Below are 17,515 nucleotides of genomic sequence, written 5' to 3' on the forward strand. Positions count from 1 at the left end.
TGTTTGCATTAGAGACTGTAGTGATTTATTCTAGTGATATTATAAAGGTGTAGTTTTGACTGGGTGTCTCACAACAGCGCACACAAATATATATATTTTTTGCTTTTGTTTTTGAACTCTCAAATTTAACTCGATTGGTATGAAATTGTACATACTGACATTACAGATTACAGAAAATCCAGTTTAATTTTTTATTTACTTCAGTGTGTCAAACTTCAGTTGTGTATTATGTATGTCCTCTGTGTCCACATACAGGTCTGAAATCAAGGAGGAAGATATGTGTGTACAATGAGTGTAGGCTATATGAGGAGAGAGAAGAGGAGAACCGGACCTGTAAAATGAGTGTGTCTGAGGAGAGAGAGGAGGAGGTGTCTGTTCACACTCAGAGAGCAGCATCTCCAGTATCCAGCTGTGTGTCCATGAGGAGTAACAACTCCATGCTTGATCCCCCAATGTTCAGTAATGGACCATCTTCAGGATTCAGCTGTGTGTCCATGAAGAGTAACAACTCCATGCTTGATCCCCCAATGTTCAGTAATGGCGGACTCTGTGCTTCTCACTCAGGGCTGTGTCTATGCTAATGGGTCAGCGACAGTCGTCACCGGCTGTTTGTTCTCACTCACTGCAGACACACATCAGTGTTCAAACACCTTATTAAAGTGATTTTTGCATAATAGGTCCCCTTTAAGGTATAAGAACATGTTAATGGGACTACTGAGGTCATGATAGCTTTTGTAAAGGTTTGTTTCAAAGTAGCTTCACAGTGATAAACAGGAAAATAATGATTCAGTAAACAGAGTTCAATTGACCCTTCACCAGGAGTTTGATTGACAAGCGATCTAACCAATCATAATGCCAAATCCGCCATTTTGTCTGACAAAGGAGTCAGGAGTTAGATGATTAACTCCATGCTTGATCCCCCAATGTTCAGTAATGGACCATCTTCAGGATTCAGCTGTGTGTCCATGAAGAGTAACAACTCCATGCATGATCCCCCAATGTTCAGTGTTGGACCTGCTGTAACCTCTGACCCTGTGTAAGTATCATGTAGTTGCTGAACTATTGCTGTGTTAATGCCACCTTGTATTTACCAGAATCTTGAGATGACAACACGTGACGTTATATTCGGATTTGTTCACGTCCTTTGACTAGGAATTATATGTTTTCATGGTCCCACTATCAACACCTAAATGAATCTACAGTGGTCAGGTGGTACAGCGTCCACGTGGTACATCTGGGAGCTTTCAGAAAACTTATTTAAAGTTAAAGGGATAGTTCACCCAAAAATGAAAATTGTCATCATTCTCACCCTCAAGTTATTCCAAACCTGTATGAGTTTTTTTCTTCTGCTGAAGATATTTGGAAGAAAGTTTATATCTGTAACAATTCGGGACTCAGAGTAAGATCCAAATGCAGCTTTATTAAAAGGTGAGCGTGGTCGTACAGGCAGGGTCAATCAGGAGCAAACAGGAACAGCGAAGGACAGGCAGAGTCGTAGTCAGGAAGCAGGCAAAGATCAGGACAGGCAGATATAACTCACAGGATGGTATACAAAGCACAGGTCAGGACAGTCAGCAATGGGTCAATAACGGGTAACAGGCAGGAACAATAAACAGACAGGATATAAATGCTCAACTGTAACAGGAGTTAGCAAGACCTCGCGGTGAGGTGGTGTGTGTATGAGTCCTTTATAGTCCAGGTCATGTGTGGCAGCTGGGTTTGGTGATTAGTGTGGAGTGATTGTGAAGTGAGTGCAGGTGATAAGCAATGGAGGATCATGGGAAATGTAGTCCGGGATGTGACAGGAACAGACGTGATCGTGACAATAACCAGGCTGCTTTGGGGCACCATTGACTTCCATAGTAGGAAAAAAAATACTATGGATGTCAGTGGTGCCCCAGAACTGTTCAGTTTCCCTTAATCTTCAAAATATCTTCCTTTGTGTTCATCAGAAGAAAGAAATGTATACAGGTTCGGAACAACTTGAGGGTGAGTAAATGATGACAGAATTTTCATTTTTGGGTGAACTGTCCGTTTAACATGGTGAATCACTTATGAAAGTAATGTGGGCACTAGTAAATGAGAAAAAAAAAAAGAATAAAAAGTCAAGAAATATTAGGGTCTGTAAAAATGTGAAAATGTTTGTAAATTAAATGTAGCCAAGTTTATTGGCAGTTTTAATCAGTAGTCAGTATTTGAAAAGATAGACATTGACTGAAAAGACTTCGAGTGACGTTCATAAAGATACTGTATGCAACAACAAAAATTATTAAATGCAAGTATTTAAGAATCTTCTCGATCATAATGACATTGAATGATCTCTCTGTAATTATAATCCAGAAATATTATTTCACTGTCAAGTGGGCTTGTTAGGAACAGATCGGCTCATACTGTTCCCAATAAACCCATTAAGCTAAAAACCCTTTGAACCTCAACCACAGATCTATTTTTACTTCACCTGCTTACATATTATACTATACCGTAAGGGAAAAGGACATCTTACAAGCTCTCAAGGAGTTAATATGCACAGCAGGGCTGGACTGGGGCTAAAATTTGGCCCTGGACAAACCCAGCCCATGCGGCCCACGAGTACCCCAGTGAATGTTTTTTGCTGAAGTTAGGGCCTTAAATTGGAGTAAATAAATGAATAAATAAAACTAGGACAGGGACAAATAATGATGATGATGATTACTGAATTTACTACAAATGCATTTAACAAATATAATATTGCATTTTTGTTACATAGAAATGCACTTTGGCAGTAAAGCACTGATTTTGATGCCATTAAGTTAATTTAATGCTATTAAATTCAGTCATCATTTTCTCACTATTGTTGTTTCAAACTTGTATGACTTTATCTCTTCTGTAAAACACAAAAGAAGATATTCTGAAGAAAGTTGACAACCAAACCATTTTGGTTCGGCTACCCTTGACTTCTGTTGTATAGACAAAAAACAGACTCCAATTATTTTCTTTTTTATGTTACAAAGAAAGAAAGTAATTCATGTTTGTAATGACATGAGTAAATTATGACATTTTGGGTTGAACTACTCCTTTAAAACAATAATATTTTTAAAGAGTCAACATCTAATTTATGTAAGACACAGATATCTATTTTTCATGACGCTCTCATTGAAATAACATTTTACTTCAATTAAAATTCATTAGAACTATTAAAAAGATCATAAAACATATTTAAATAAAAAATTTGCCCTAATGCCTAATTTGCCCTAATGAAATTTACCATGGTTTAACTGTATGGATATTTGGTTTCTAAAATAAATAATAAACTATAGATTGTTAACAAAAATATTATAAACGTAGAAAATATGAAAACAGCCTTTATGAAAGAAAGTGATTTATATTCTGCAGTATTTAATATAAGTAGGCCTAATAATAGCAGCATTTTCAATAAATACATTTCTGCCAAAACACCATATTTCTTCACTGTTAGTAGCTGCAAGGTAAATTACTATAATGGTGCTGGTGTTGGATTGACAAGCTGTAGTTGTGTGTAGGCTATTGGCGTTTTACAATTTACCTTGTCATGTCTTAACATGGTCGTGGCTGTTTTCAGCTAGATTCACCACCGAACCTGTAATGTTCCCATATCACACGACTGTATTAAACAATATTCGGAGACAAATCTGAATGGCTCAAGCTATTTGCGCTGTTTATCACTTCATAGGGCAGCAGAAACGAAGTGCATGTTCGTCAGCGGCAAGCGGGTATTTGCCTTTTGCAATTTCCCAATGCGCTCCAATTAAAAACAAAAAACAGTGTGGGAGGGGAGGTCTCTCACACTTTGGCCTGTCAATATCAGAAGACAAACCAATGAGCCACTGTCGTGATGGCCAGTCCATGGCAACAAATAAATAAATAACCTTGTATCGGCCCCAAAATGCATCGTCCCATCATTTTCTCACTCCAGATTACCAGTCCAGCCCTGATGTCCCCAGTGTGTGTGTGTGTGTGTGTGTGTGTGTGTGAAGTTTTAGCTCAAAATACCCTACAGAACATTTTTATAGCATGTTAAATCTGCCACTTTTTGGTGGTGAGCAAAAATGCGCCGTTTTTGTGTGTCCCTTTAAATGCAAATGAGCTGCTGTTCCCAACCCTCTTTCAAGAAGAGGGCGGCATACCGGCAACAACAAAACATCACATGCACTGAAGCAGTGTTAAGATTTATCTGTTCAGTCATCTGACTGTACTGTGCATAATAAATGTGCGTAATTGAATTACGCAGACGTGAGCATGGTGAGATAAAAATAACGGCATAGCTCTGGTCTCCTAGTGCCTTCACGTGCTATCAGAAATTTCATAATTCTCGCTTCTGAAGTCATGATTACAAGCTTGTTGCATTCAAGTGAGTTGAAATTTTTAACTAGGAAACTCATTTTTACGATAATTCTGATAGCACATGAGGGCAGCATCAGTGAAAACAGACGGAGACAATGGTAGGTCTATCAGCATTATTCGTACAGAGTGCCAACAAGCTCTTTCAGAAAGGCAGTTTGGAAGGACTCACAACATATGATATGTGATATTTACTTTGTCTGGATCTGAAGTTTGTGCAAGAAGTCTGGTACGAAATGATTGGCACAAACATATAAGACAAGACTAGTGATTTTCTTCAGAACATTTCCTTTGAAAATTAAATTTAACCACAACGTCCTCAGTGACTCAGATGACGGGAGTCTATAGAGACTCTTATGTGCATCCCTTAATGCCTTTTTGACACGGACGTTTTACAATTCCAGCTGCTACAGTGAGGATACAGAAATGGCGGACACTATGCTTCTCACTCAGGGCTGTGTCTATGCTAATGGGTCAGCGACAGTCGTCACCGGCTGTTTGTTCTCACTCACTGCAGACACACATCAGTGTTCAAACACCTTATTAAAGTGATTTTTGCATAATAGGTCCCCTTTAAGGTATAAGAACATGTTAATGGGACTACTGAGGTCATGATAGCTTTTGTAAAGGTTTGTTTCAAAGTAGCTTCACAGTGACAAACAGGAAAATAATGATTCAGTAAACAGAGTTCAATTGACCCTTCACCAGGAGTTTGATTGACAAGCGATCTAACCAATCATAATGCCAAATCCGCCATTTTGTCTGACAAAGGAGTCAGGAGTTAGATGATTAACCTCGGTGACCTTGAACTTGAAAAATTATGTGTTCTGATGTCTTTCCGCATTTGAAACAACATTCCTTCTCATGTTCATTCATGTTTATTTGATATTATAAATTAACTAGTATGAAGAGATGATCGGTTTACGAGCTACTTAAGCTGAGGTGCTACAACAATCTGTCACGACACAATAAAGAGCCACAAAACAGTTTTTATTCAAATTTCTTAAAAAAAAAATTACATAATTTGAAAGCTGGCACTTTGTTTAATATCATAAGTAACCTGCTCTGGCTTGTCTTTCAACGTGTTGTCAGTGTCCAGTTTGCTCCGCAATGTACTTTTCACTCTGTGTGTCATGACAGTGTCATGGCTTGTCGGACAAAGCAACAGTAGCTAAAGGCCGCCCCCTTAGTTACTGTTGCTTTGTCCAACAATCCATGGCACTGTCATGACACACCGAGTGAAAAGTACATCCCGGAGCAAAGAGGGTCAATTCTGGGGTCAAGAATTGCGAAGGGTCAATTCTGCTGTAAAGCAACTCTAAGAAAATAGAGTCATTATTCATTATTTATATAATCAGCAAACTAAATGAACTGTTAGTTTTACAGTAAAGACAGATAATTTGCATCCATCTGAAATATGTCTGTCTTTTTCCAGTATCATCAACAGGAACAGGAAGAGAGCAGCTTCTCCAGTATTTAACTGTGTGTCCATGAAGAGTAACAGATCCATGCCTGTGTTCAGTGATGGAGCAGTGACCTTTGACCCTGTGTGAGTATGATCATGTAACTAATAATATCAGCTTATGTGTGAAAGGGTATGGAAACGAACAACAATCCAATCAAGTGATCATAATCCATGTGTTAGGTGAGTGTGTGAGCGAGCAGGCAATGTTTCACTGCTAACCGAGGAACATTCAGGATGTTCGGGAAATTTTGCACGTGAAGATGCTGCAGGTTGTGGATCATTTATAACCTCTACTCACAGCAGTTGCAATAATTAAACTTTTGATGTCGGATTGTATGGTATGACAAATTAACGTTAGAGATGAGACTGTACAGAAATTGAAATCTACAGGTAATGCTAATACACAATAATTACAGGTAGTCAGGCAATGCTGATGTTTGTTTATAAGGAATAACAATAATAATAATTTGCAAGGTTTGATGTGATATGAGCCAAGTGATCGATTGGTAGTACTATTTATTGTAATGCTTTTTTCCCTCAGTTGGTCGGAACAAAAGTGGCATAAGATTTATTACTTACTTGTTCAGATGACATTTTCCAGTGAAAATTCTTATTTCGGTCATTCTTCCAAGATTGCAATCTGTGATTCTGAAAAAAACAGAATGCAATGCTAATTGATATAGCCTTTATCACCGTATACAATACTATGAAATAATAGATATAATACATTCTGCCTCATTCTGTGATATGAAGCAACATCAGACCACAAAATGAAGTTACTTCGAAAACTCAATTAAATGTTCTCTTTTGTTCGACAAAAGTTTTGTAGATGCTTCTCATTACAAATTTAGAAAGATGTTGCTTTTTCAAATCCACATTAAAAGTGACTCAAATTCACAGCGCTTGTGGAGATGGAGCAGCATCTGTGAACCGATCGATTCTCTCTGATCACACAGTGTGATTCACCATGAAACATGCTGCCCATGTACTTCTTTAATTAAAACTTTGTGATTCCATAATCGCACTAAGCCAAATCCCGATTTTGGTTTAATTTCATGCTGCCCTAGATTAACCTCACACACAAACAATCACACAAGAAATATTCACCCAATTACTATCCACAGGTGACATCTGTTGAGATAAACACCAGTTATTTGATATTCAGTACTGGTTATCATGACATCCCTAATCATGATGTGGATCTTGTGGAGGCATTTTGTCATATTAGATCCTATCTGTTCCTGGATTATTCCAGCTGCCCCATGCACCGTTTTCCTTGTCTTCATCATGGCGGTGTGTATGTTTGCAATCTCCGCTTGCTGTGTCGGACCACACAGCCAGCGGACTTTTAGCCAGTTCATTTGTTTCTTTTCTTTTCTACACAAGATTGTTAACCAACTAAAGCCTTCTTGGTCTTTTTGTGATGTCATTCCTCCCCGTCTTTTTAAAGAAGAATTTGATGTGGTTGCCCCTGTTCTTCTAGTTTTTATTAATAAATGTCTGGAATCAGGAATTGTACCTGATTGTTTAATGCATGCTATTGTTAGACCCATTTTAGTCCTAATCTGGATCCAACAATTTTATCTAATTTTAGGCCCATTTCTAATATTTCTTTTTTTATCTAAAATTTTGTAGAAAGTGGTTCTTTACCAGCAGCAGAGCTTTTTGAATGACAATAAGGGTTTTGATGTTTTCCAATCAGGTTTTAGAAAATTGATTTTTGCAATAAGTTGATTTCAGTAATAACTTAAAAATAGAAGGATAAATAGGAGGATGCCATTCGGGTTTTATTCAAGGCTCTATTTTGGCCTCTTTATTGTTTTCTCTGTATATGCTTCCTTTAGGCTCTATTTTTGAAAAGCAGGGTTTTTACTATCATTGCTATGCAGACAATTCTCAACTTTATTTGCCCCTGAAGCACAAAAATGGCTTAGACTCCCTCTGTGCCTGTCAAAGCCTGGACGTCGTTACATTTTTTTAAATCTAAATGAGAGTAAAACAGAGATCATCCTGTTTGGCTGTTCTGGAGTCCCAAACATTTCTCATTTAAATTCTGGTGTTTTATCTTCTTCAGTTAAATCATGTGTAAAAAAAAAATTTTATTTGATAGTGTACTTAAATTTGATAGGCAAATAAATGTATTTGTCAAATCAAGTTTTTACCAATTAAGAACACTGACTAAAGTGAAGACTTCCTTTCTTTTAAGCACTTTGAAACTGCGATTCATGCTTTTATTTCTTCTAGAATTGACTATTGTAACTCCCTTTATCTGGGAATAAACAATTCTTCATTATCTAGATTACAAATGGTCCAAAATGCAGCTGCAAGACTCGTAAATGGTATTCACAAACAGGAACATATTACTTCTGTTTTAATGTCTTTACATTGGCCAGTCTGCTTTAGAATCGATTTTTAAAGTGCCCTTTGTTTGTTTTTAAATGTTTAAATGGCCTCACTGCCTCTTACCTTTCTGACTTGGTGTGAACACCATCCAGTGACAAATCCTAGATCTTGTTAAATGAGTTTGTTAAATGTTCCAAAGTCAAAATTAAAATCCAGGGATGATTGAGCTTTTGCCATAGGCACACCTAAACTTTGGAGCAGTTGCACCAACATTACATATGTTTAAATCAAAGTTAAAAATGTATCTCTTCACTATAGCCTCTGACTTGTGATGTCCTTTGTTGTCTGTTATTGTTTGTTTTGTTTTTTATATATAGATTTTTGTTGTTGTTTGGTTCTGTTGTTTTAAAGTCTTTTTAGAACATTGTACAGCACATTGGTCATTTGTGGTTGTTTTTAATTGTGCTTTATAAATAAATTGAAATGAAATGAGATCTGTTACATGTCTATTTACACAGAAATTATTTAATCCACCTGGGTTAGATATATCAAGATCATGTTGACACAATCCTTTAATATGCTGGTCATTATCTACTACAAATGGGGGCAGTATTATTTTTTTGTATAAGGAAACAATATTGGAACTAAAAATAAGCTTGAGGAACTCAGGACATCATTTGGCTACAATAGATAGAAATCATGTTATTTCAAAGGAGTTTATTTAATAAATGCTTCTTTATAGATGTGGTATGATTTCAAATCAGATCATTTCATATTAGATATTAACATATTTCCTCTATTCTTTTCTATTTGTTTTTGTCTCTCTGTTCATCTTAATGTCTTGTCAGTAGTGGGAGAGCTGACCAGATCAGAGATGTGTCCTGTCAGACCAGCACATCCTCCTCCTGTCAGAAACACATCAGTCATCATGACACAGAAGCAGCACAGCAGCTCGATTCTCACCAACCAGTGCATGAAGATCTTCAGAGAGTCAAAGACCAGCACAAAACCAGCATGAAGAACAGATATGAGAGTGTATTTGAGGGAATCAAACTACAAGAGCATCAGACCCTCCTGAACAGGATTTACACACAGCTGTACATCATAGAAGGAGAGAGTGAAGGAGTGAATGAAGAACATGAAGTGCTACAGATGGAGAAAAGCTACAAGCCACTCCAAGACACTCCAATCAACTGCAATGACATCTTTGATCCTTCACCTGAAACAGGATATAAGGAGAAGAGAAGAGAGAAGAAAGACAACATCAAGACTGTTCTTACTAAAGGCATCGCTGGAATTGGAAAAACCGTCTCTGTTCAGAAGTTCATTCTGGACTGGGCCGAGGGAAAAGCCAATCAGGATGTAGATTTCATGTTTGTGCTTCCATTTAGAGAGCTGAACTTGATTAAAGATCATCAATACAGTCTTCACAGACTTCTGCTGGCCTTACATCCTGAACTTCAAGATCTGGACTCAAAGATGTATGATGAATGTACAGTTGTGTTCATCTTTGATGGTCTGGATGAAAGCAGAATTACACTGAACTTTTCAGAAGGTGAGAAAGTTTCTGATGTGACTGAGACTTCATCAGTGGGTGTGTTGATGTCAAACCTCATGAAAGGAGATCTGCTTCCCTCTGCTCTCATCTGGATCACCACCAGACCAGCAGCAGCCAATCAGATCCCCTCAAAATACATCAACCGTGTGACAGAAATTCAGGGATTCAATGACCCTCAGAAGGAGGAATATTTCAGGAAGAGAATCAGTGAAGAGCATCAAGCCAGCAGAATCATCTCACACATCAGAAGAGCAAGAAGCCTCCACATCATGTGCCACATACCCGTCTTCTGCTGGATCTCAGCCACTGTGCTTCAAAACATCCTGAAACAAGATCTGAGTGTAGATATCCCTCAAACTCTGACTGAAATGTACATACACTTCCTCCTCATTCAAATAAATATGAGGAACCAGAAGTATGAAGAGAGAGATCCAGAGAAACTCCTGCAGTCCAACAGAGACGTGATTGTGAAACTTGCCGAACTGGCTTTCAATCAGCTGATGAAGGGCAATGTGATGTTCTATGAGGAGGACCTGAGAGAGAGCGGCATAGAGGTCACTGACGCCTCAGTGTATTCTGGGATTTGCACTGAGATCTTTAGGGAAGAATCTGTGATTTATCACAGGAAGGTTTACAGCTTTGTACATCTGAGCTTTCAGGAGTTTTTTGCAGCACTTTATGTGTTTTTCTGCTATTTACACAAGAACAGTGGAGTTCTGAAAACGTTCCTGACAGGAAAGTCCAGGACTCAGTGTGGGAATGTTTCTCTGGATGTGTTTCTGAAGGAAGCAATGAATAAAGCCTTGAGGAGTAAAACTGGACATCTGGATCTTTTCCTTCGATTCCTTCATGGCATCTCACTGGAGTCCAATCAGAGAGTCTTACAGGATCTGCTGATTCACACAGAGAACAACCCAGAGACCATCAAGAAAATAATCCAAAACCTCAAACGAACAATGTCAGTCCTGAAAGATGGATGAATCTGTCACACTGCTTGATTGAGATGAAGGATAATTCTGTTGTTGAGGAAGTGCAGGTGTTTTTAAAATCTAAAGCAAAAAGTAAAAGTCTTTCACTTGCACAATGTTCAACATTAGCAAACATGATCCTGATGTCAGAGGAGGTGATGGATGAGTTTGACCTTAAAAAGTACAACATCAAATCAAAAGAGGGTCGAATGAGACTGTTACCTGCTCTGAGGAACTGCAGAAAAGCTCTGTGAGTGTGAAGATCTAGTAATATTACAATATGAACCTAATGTAAAAGATTTTTTTAAGAAAGTTTGATGAGTAATTTCTGGGTTTGTGTTCACAAGCATAATGTGCCGCAAACTTTTGCAGCTAAATGTTTTTTCAGAAAACACATGAATTTCCCATGTTTTCCACTTGTGATTGCATAGATTTCACATGGGAACTGTTCAAAAACCATGTTTCCAATGTGCAAAGTAAGTGATCCACATGTGTTTTTGCACATGTAAAATCCATGTGTTTTTTTTGCAAGTGCAAGCTACCATTACAACTAGTCCTAATTCTAAAGTAGTTCATGTTGATCTAGTCAGTAGGACTGGTTTATGTAAAAATCACTTCCATTACAAAAACATTATGTTAAAAAAAAAATGTAATGACACTCAGCTAATAAGACTGTCCATAATGAAGTTCTGTATACAAAAAAATTGACAGAATTTTTGACACATTATACCAGGGGTGTGCTATATAGACAAAAAATATATCTCAATATTTTCTGGGATTTTTGTCGACAACGATGATCAGATGATATTTTGCTGAATGAGTTATTGTGCTGGTACATTGGCTGATTTAGGACTGCCATGGACAGCAGAATCCTAAAGTTATTGTTATTCATATTTTGTGTGAGTTTAGTTGCAGCAGTGACAGAAATTACATTATCCAATAAGTTTAATTTGTTTTTTTACTTAATTACTGTATTTTTTTCTTACCTAATTAAATGTTAGCTTATGCATAATTTATTGTCAAATTATTACATCAATAAATATATTTGTCAATAATTGCATCAATAAATTCATGAATCAATAAATTAATTAATTTAGAATAATAGACTGTTCAGACTGTTCGTACTACTGCTGACCCAAAAAGAGCAGTTGGTATGAAACAGCTTCACAAACAGTCTGTTCAGCCACACAGTATCATTACTTCTGTTACAATTATTCAACTTTTTCCAGAAGTACTGGGATAAAAGTTTACAGTTCAGATGAAAACACTTATATCTAAGGTAGCAATCAAAAATAGAGTAAATCACATTTTGAAAATAACTTGAAGCTTCAAATAATGACTGTAGTGATTACATTGGTAATGCATTTGTCAATGAATTATTAATTCTAGAAATTTGTTCAGAAACACTGACTCATCCAGTAATGAAAGAATTTGTGAGTCACTGAATCATTCATTAAAACTGATTTAAAAAAAAAGAAAGAATCAATTCAAATGAAATATTTTTAAATAGACTGCAGCAATTAACATTTTGTCAGAGCTTCTAATAAATTGCATGTTATTTTGTGTAGTTGTCTATTCAGAATCGTGGGAGAATTGTGATCTCTATTTTAAACAACAACAATAACAAAAAATCATGATTCTCAATTTATCCAGAATTGTGCAGCTCTACTTTCTGTAAGTGCTTAACTGTATCATATGATATAAATATAGCCTACCTGTAAATTCCAAATGCTCATACAGGGGCATTTTTATTGTATTTAATAAAGTAAATCACACAGTGAGAGCTTGCACTCCAAATGTAGATTTGTAGTAGTCTAACCTAAACCAGAAAGGCTACAGTTTTATGTTCTCTCTAGTTGTGTTTTTGTTAGGTTTTAAAGTTTGTTTGTAAAATGAGGGACAATAATGTAATGAGGGATAATGTCAGATTGCACATGGTTAAAACAACAATTTCTATATTATTGTAGACTACATATATCGCACACCCCTACGTCACATAATATGGCTTTTAATTAAGTCACATCTTTATTTTATTTGCTTGACTTTCCTGCTGTAAAGACCAGAAAGTGAATCAATCATCTTTTCTGGTGAAGTTGGTTTGAAACCTTAGGGAGACACCAGCATGCATTTCAAGCAGAACTCTTCTTTTTTTTCCAGATTGGCAAACTGTAAACTCACTGAGCAGCACTGTGAAATTGTAGCTTCAGTTCTACAATCATCAAACTCCCCCCTGAGAGAGCTGGACCTGAGTAACAATGACCTGCAGGATTCAGGAGTGAAGCTACTTTGTGCTGGACTGAAGAGTCCAAACTGTCAACTCAACATACTGAGGTTTGGCTTTCACACGGATTCAGTCATGTTGATGTTTAAGTACAGTTCCCATTCTAGAATGTTTAAGGAGAAAAATGGCATTTGGAGCCATTTGGATTTTTTTGAGGTCTGGTTAAGTTAATAAAAAAAAGTCATATTTGCAAAAAAGAAAAAAAATATTTATATTTTTTTAAACCCTCTGTCTAAAAACACAGACTTAGTATCATGGCTCCTTTAAGGCGTCAAATGCCCACTGTTATAATTAGCTAATGTAATCGCATAGAAAACAAGTACCAATTCCCTCCGCTTTGCATGTAAGTGTTTTGAAAGCAAGTTCCATGTAAAACAGTTATTTACAGAAAAATCATTATGAAACTGTTTACTCACATTTTGCAGTACAGTAACCACATATGTTAGATATTTTATTATTCAGTTCATAAATTCATAAAAAGAATCACATTTGCCATGTCCACTGAGGAATGCAGAATATTTGTAGTAGTATGTCAGTTGTGCGATATGGGTCTCAGATGATTTCTGTTGGGTTGGTGAAATTGAGAGGGTGAAGGGGTTGGGGAACAAATAACAATGAGAAGATATTGAGCCTGACAAAACGAAGTGAGCATATTTAGGAACTTTTTTTTAAAATTTATACAGATTTCCATATTTTCTGAACTGAGAAGTATGACTTGTGAATTCACTCTGAGGGGAAAAAATAGGTGCGTTTTCAAATACATTTAAAATACATTTATTTTATGCATGGATATTGTAGCTTCCGACAGCATTGCACAAGCTAATTAAATGTTAGCTTATGCATAATTTATTGTCAAATTATTACATCAATAAATATATTTGTCAATAATTGCATCAATAAATTCATGAGTCAATAAATTAATTAATTTAGAATAATAGACTGTTCAGACTGTTCGTACTACTGCTGACCCAAAAAGAGCAGTTGGTATGAAACAGCTTCACAAACAGTCTGTTCAGCCACACAGTATCATTATTTCTGTTACAATAATTCAACTTTTTCCAGAAGTACTGGGATAAAAGTTTACAGTTCAGATGAAAACACTTATATCTAAGGTAGCAATCAAAATAGAGTAAATCACATTTTGAAAATAACTTGAAGCTTCAAATAATGACTGTAGTGATTACATTGGTAATGCATTTGTCAATGAATTATTAATTCTAGAAATTTGTTCAGAAACACTGACTCATCCAGTAATGAAAGAATTTGTGAGTCATTGAATCATTCATTAAAACTGATTTAAAAAAAAAAGAATCAATTCAAATGAAATATTTTTAAATAGACTGCAGCAATTAACATTTTGTCAGAGCTTCTAATAAATTGCATGTTATTTTGTGTAGTTGTCTATTCAGAATCGTGGGAGAATTGTGATCTCTATTTTAAACAACAACAACAATAACAAAAAATCATGATTCTCAATTTATCCAGAATTGTGCAGCTCTACTTTCTGTAAGTGCTTAACTGTATCATATGATATAAATATAGCCTACCTGTAAATTCCAAATGCTCATTCAGGGGCATTTTTATTGTATTTAATAAAGTAAATCACACAGTGAGAGCTTGCACTCCAAATGTAGATTTGTAGTAGTCTAACCTAAACCAGAAAGGCTACAGTTTTATGTTCTCTCTAGTTGTGTTTTTGTTAGGTTTTAAAGTTTGTTTGTAAAATGAGGGACAATAATGTAATGAGGGATAATGTCAGATTGCACATGGTTAAAACAACAATTTCTATATTATTGTAGACTACATATATCGCACACCCCTACGTCACATAATATGGCTTTTAATTAAGTCACATCTTTATTTTATTTGCTTGACTTTCCTGCTGTAAAGACCAGAAAGTGAATCAATCATCTTTTCTGGTGAAGTTGGTTTGAAACCTTAGGGAGACACCAGCATGCATTTCAAGAAGAACTCTTCTTTTTTTCAGATTGGCAAACTGTAAACTCACTGAGCAGCACTGTGAAATTGTAGCTTCAGTTCTACAATCATCAAACTACCTCCTGAGAGAGCTGGACCTGAGTAACAATGACCTGCAGGATTCAGGAGTGAAGCTACTTTGTGCTGGACTGAAGAGTCCAAACTGTCAACTCAACTTACTGAGGTTTGGCTTTCACATGGATTCATTCATGTTGATGTTTAAGTACAGTTCCCATTCTAGAATGTTTAAGAAGAAAAATGGCATTTGGAGCCATTTGGATTTTTTTGAGGTCTGGTTAAGTTAATAAAAAAAAGTCATATTTGCAAAAAAGAAAAAAATATTTATAGTTTTTTAAACCCTCTGTCTAAAAACACAGACTTAGTATCATGGCTCCTTTAAGGCGTCAAATGGCCACTGTTATAATTAGCTAATGTAATCGCATAGAAACAAGTACCAATTCCCTCCGCTTTGCATGTAAGTGTTTTGAAAGCAAGTTCCATGTAAAACAGTTATTTACAGAAAAATCATTATGAAACTGTTTACTCACATTTTGCAGTACAGTAACCACATATGTTAGATATTTTATTATTCAGTTCATAAATTCATAAAAAGAATCACATTTGCCATGTCCACTGAGGAATGCAGAATATTTGTAGTAGTATGTCAGTTGTGCGATATGGGTCTCAGATGATTTCTGTTGGGTTGGTGAAATTGAGAGGGTGAAGGGGTTGGGGAACAAATAACAATGAGAAGATATCGAGCCTGACAAAACGAAGTGAGCATATTTAGGAACTTTTTTTTAAAATTTATACAGATTTCCATATTTTCTGAACTGAGAAGTATGACTTGTGAATTCACTCTGAGGGGAAAAAATAGGTGCGTTTTCAAATACATTTAAAATACATTTATTTTATGCATGGATATTGTAGCTTCCGACAGCATTGCACTAAGCTAATTAAATGTTAGCTTATGCATAATTTATTGTCAAATTATTACATCAATAAATATATTTGTCAATAATTGCATCAATAAATTCATGAATCAATAAATTAATTAATTTAGAATAGACTGTTCAGACTGTTCGTACTACTGCTGACCCAAAAAGAGCAGTTGGTATGAAACAGCTTCACAAACAGTCTGTTCAGCCACACAGTATCATTATTTCTGTTACAATAATTCAACTTTTTCCAGAAGTACTGGGATAAAAGTTTACAGCTCAGATGAAAACACTTATATCTAAGGTAGCAATCAAAATAGAGTAAATCACATTTTGAAAATAACTTGAAGCTTCAAATAATGACTGTAGTGATTTCATTGGTAATGCATTTGTCAATGAATTATTAATTCTAGAAATTTGTTCAGAAATAGAATTTGTTTTTAAATTTATACAGATTTCCATATTTTCTGAACTGAGAAGTATGACTTGTGAATTCAGTCTGAGGGGAAAAAATAGGTGCGTTTTCAAATACATTTAAAATACATTTATTTTATGCATGGATATTGTAGCTTCCGACAGCATTGCACAAGCTAGACATCTAGCGGCTGTGTGTGGAACACCATTAGCACCTTTAGCATGGTATTAGTTGCCAGCTGTTTGTTAAATTTTCAATGAATTCTAACAATATATGGTTGTGAGAATGTGATATGCCTTAGTGTGATTATCAAATTGTAAAGGATACAATATATATTATGATAGATAAATATAAAATCTCTCTAACATCTTGTTTCAGAGTGAAGCTTGACACTGTATTCTTGTACATGCATTTTCAGTGTCCTGGAGGGGCTCGGATCAAAGTAAATGCTGCTCCACTAAAGTACATCTCTGCAAACAATTTGAGTTTGGCACCATTATAAAGTACAGAAGAATCAGTAAAAAAAAAATCTGTTGTCAACAACAGAGAAACTTTGAGTTCTCTCTCCTCAAAATAAAAGCTCTATGATTTTACATTTGAAATCAAAGAAACTACTATTAGCAGTAGTATAATTGATAAATGATAATAAGAATTTTTTCAATGCAATAGTATTAGTATTTAGTATTTACAACCCTACTATTTCCAAGTAGGGATGTAATGGTATGGTGACTGTCTCAGAAAGTTGAACGGTATATTTTATTAATCAATTAGTAGTATTATTGTCATGAACAGTTACAATGACAGTTGAATGACAACAGGATTTTTGGTTCAACAAATGTTTTATTATAACAATCTTGAAATAATTGTTTAATTTAGCTGGATTCTGTTTTATGATTTAATTCAAATATATGATCAAAAACATTGATAATCAAATGAATGCATAAAACTAATTAATGCTTTAAAATGTAAACAAATGAAAACAATGTATATCGTTTTATGTTTTGGAAAAGTGCTGCACAACAGAGGTTTACTATGATAAAACATCAACAAAAAATATATATTCCTTAAATAATGTTTAAATAGATTGTATTTTTATTATTATTACATTCTGTTGTACAATAGTGATATGTTTCTGTCATAATTTCAAGTTAAACCAAACTTTTATTTTGACAGGTTCTAGTGAAGACCTTCAGAAGAACTAGAGTTTCATAGTG

General features: G+C 35.5%; 1 pseudogene; it reads left to right on the forward strand.

Annotated features, from left to right (window-relative positions):
- Positions 1-595: 595 nt before the first annotated feature.
- Positions 596-17,515, forward strand: part of LOC137017980 (NACHT, LRR and PYD domains-containing protein 3-like) — a 37,651-nt pseudogene continuing 20,731 nt past the window's right edge.

The sequence above is a fragment of the Chanodichthys erythropterus genome, chromosome 3, assembly GCF_024489055.1.
Source record: "Chanodichthys erythropterus isolate Z2021 chromosome 3, ASM2448905v1, whole genome shotgun sequence".
In the NCBI taxonomy this organism is placed as follows: domain Eukaryota; kingdom Metazoa; phylum Chordata; class Actinopteri; order Cypriniformes; family Xenocyprididae; genus Chanodichthys; species Chanodichthys erythropterus.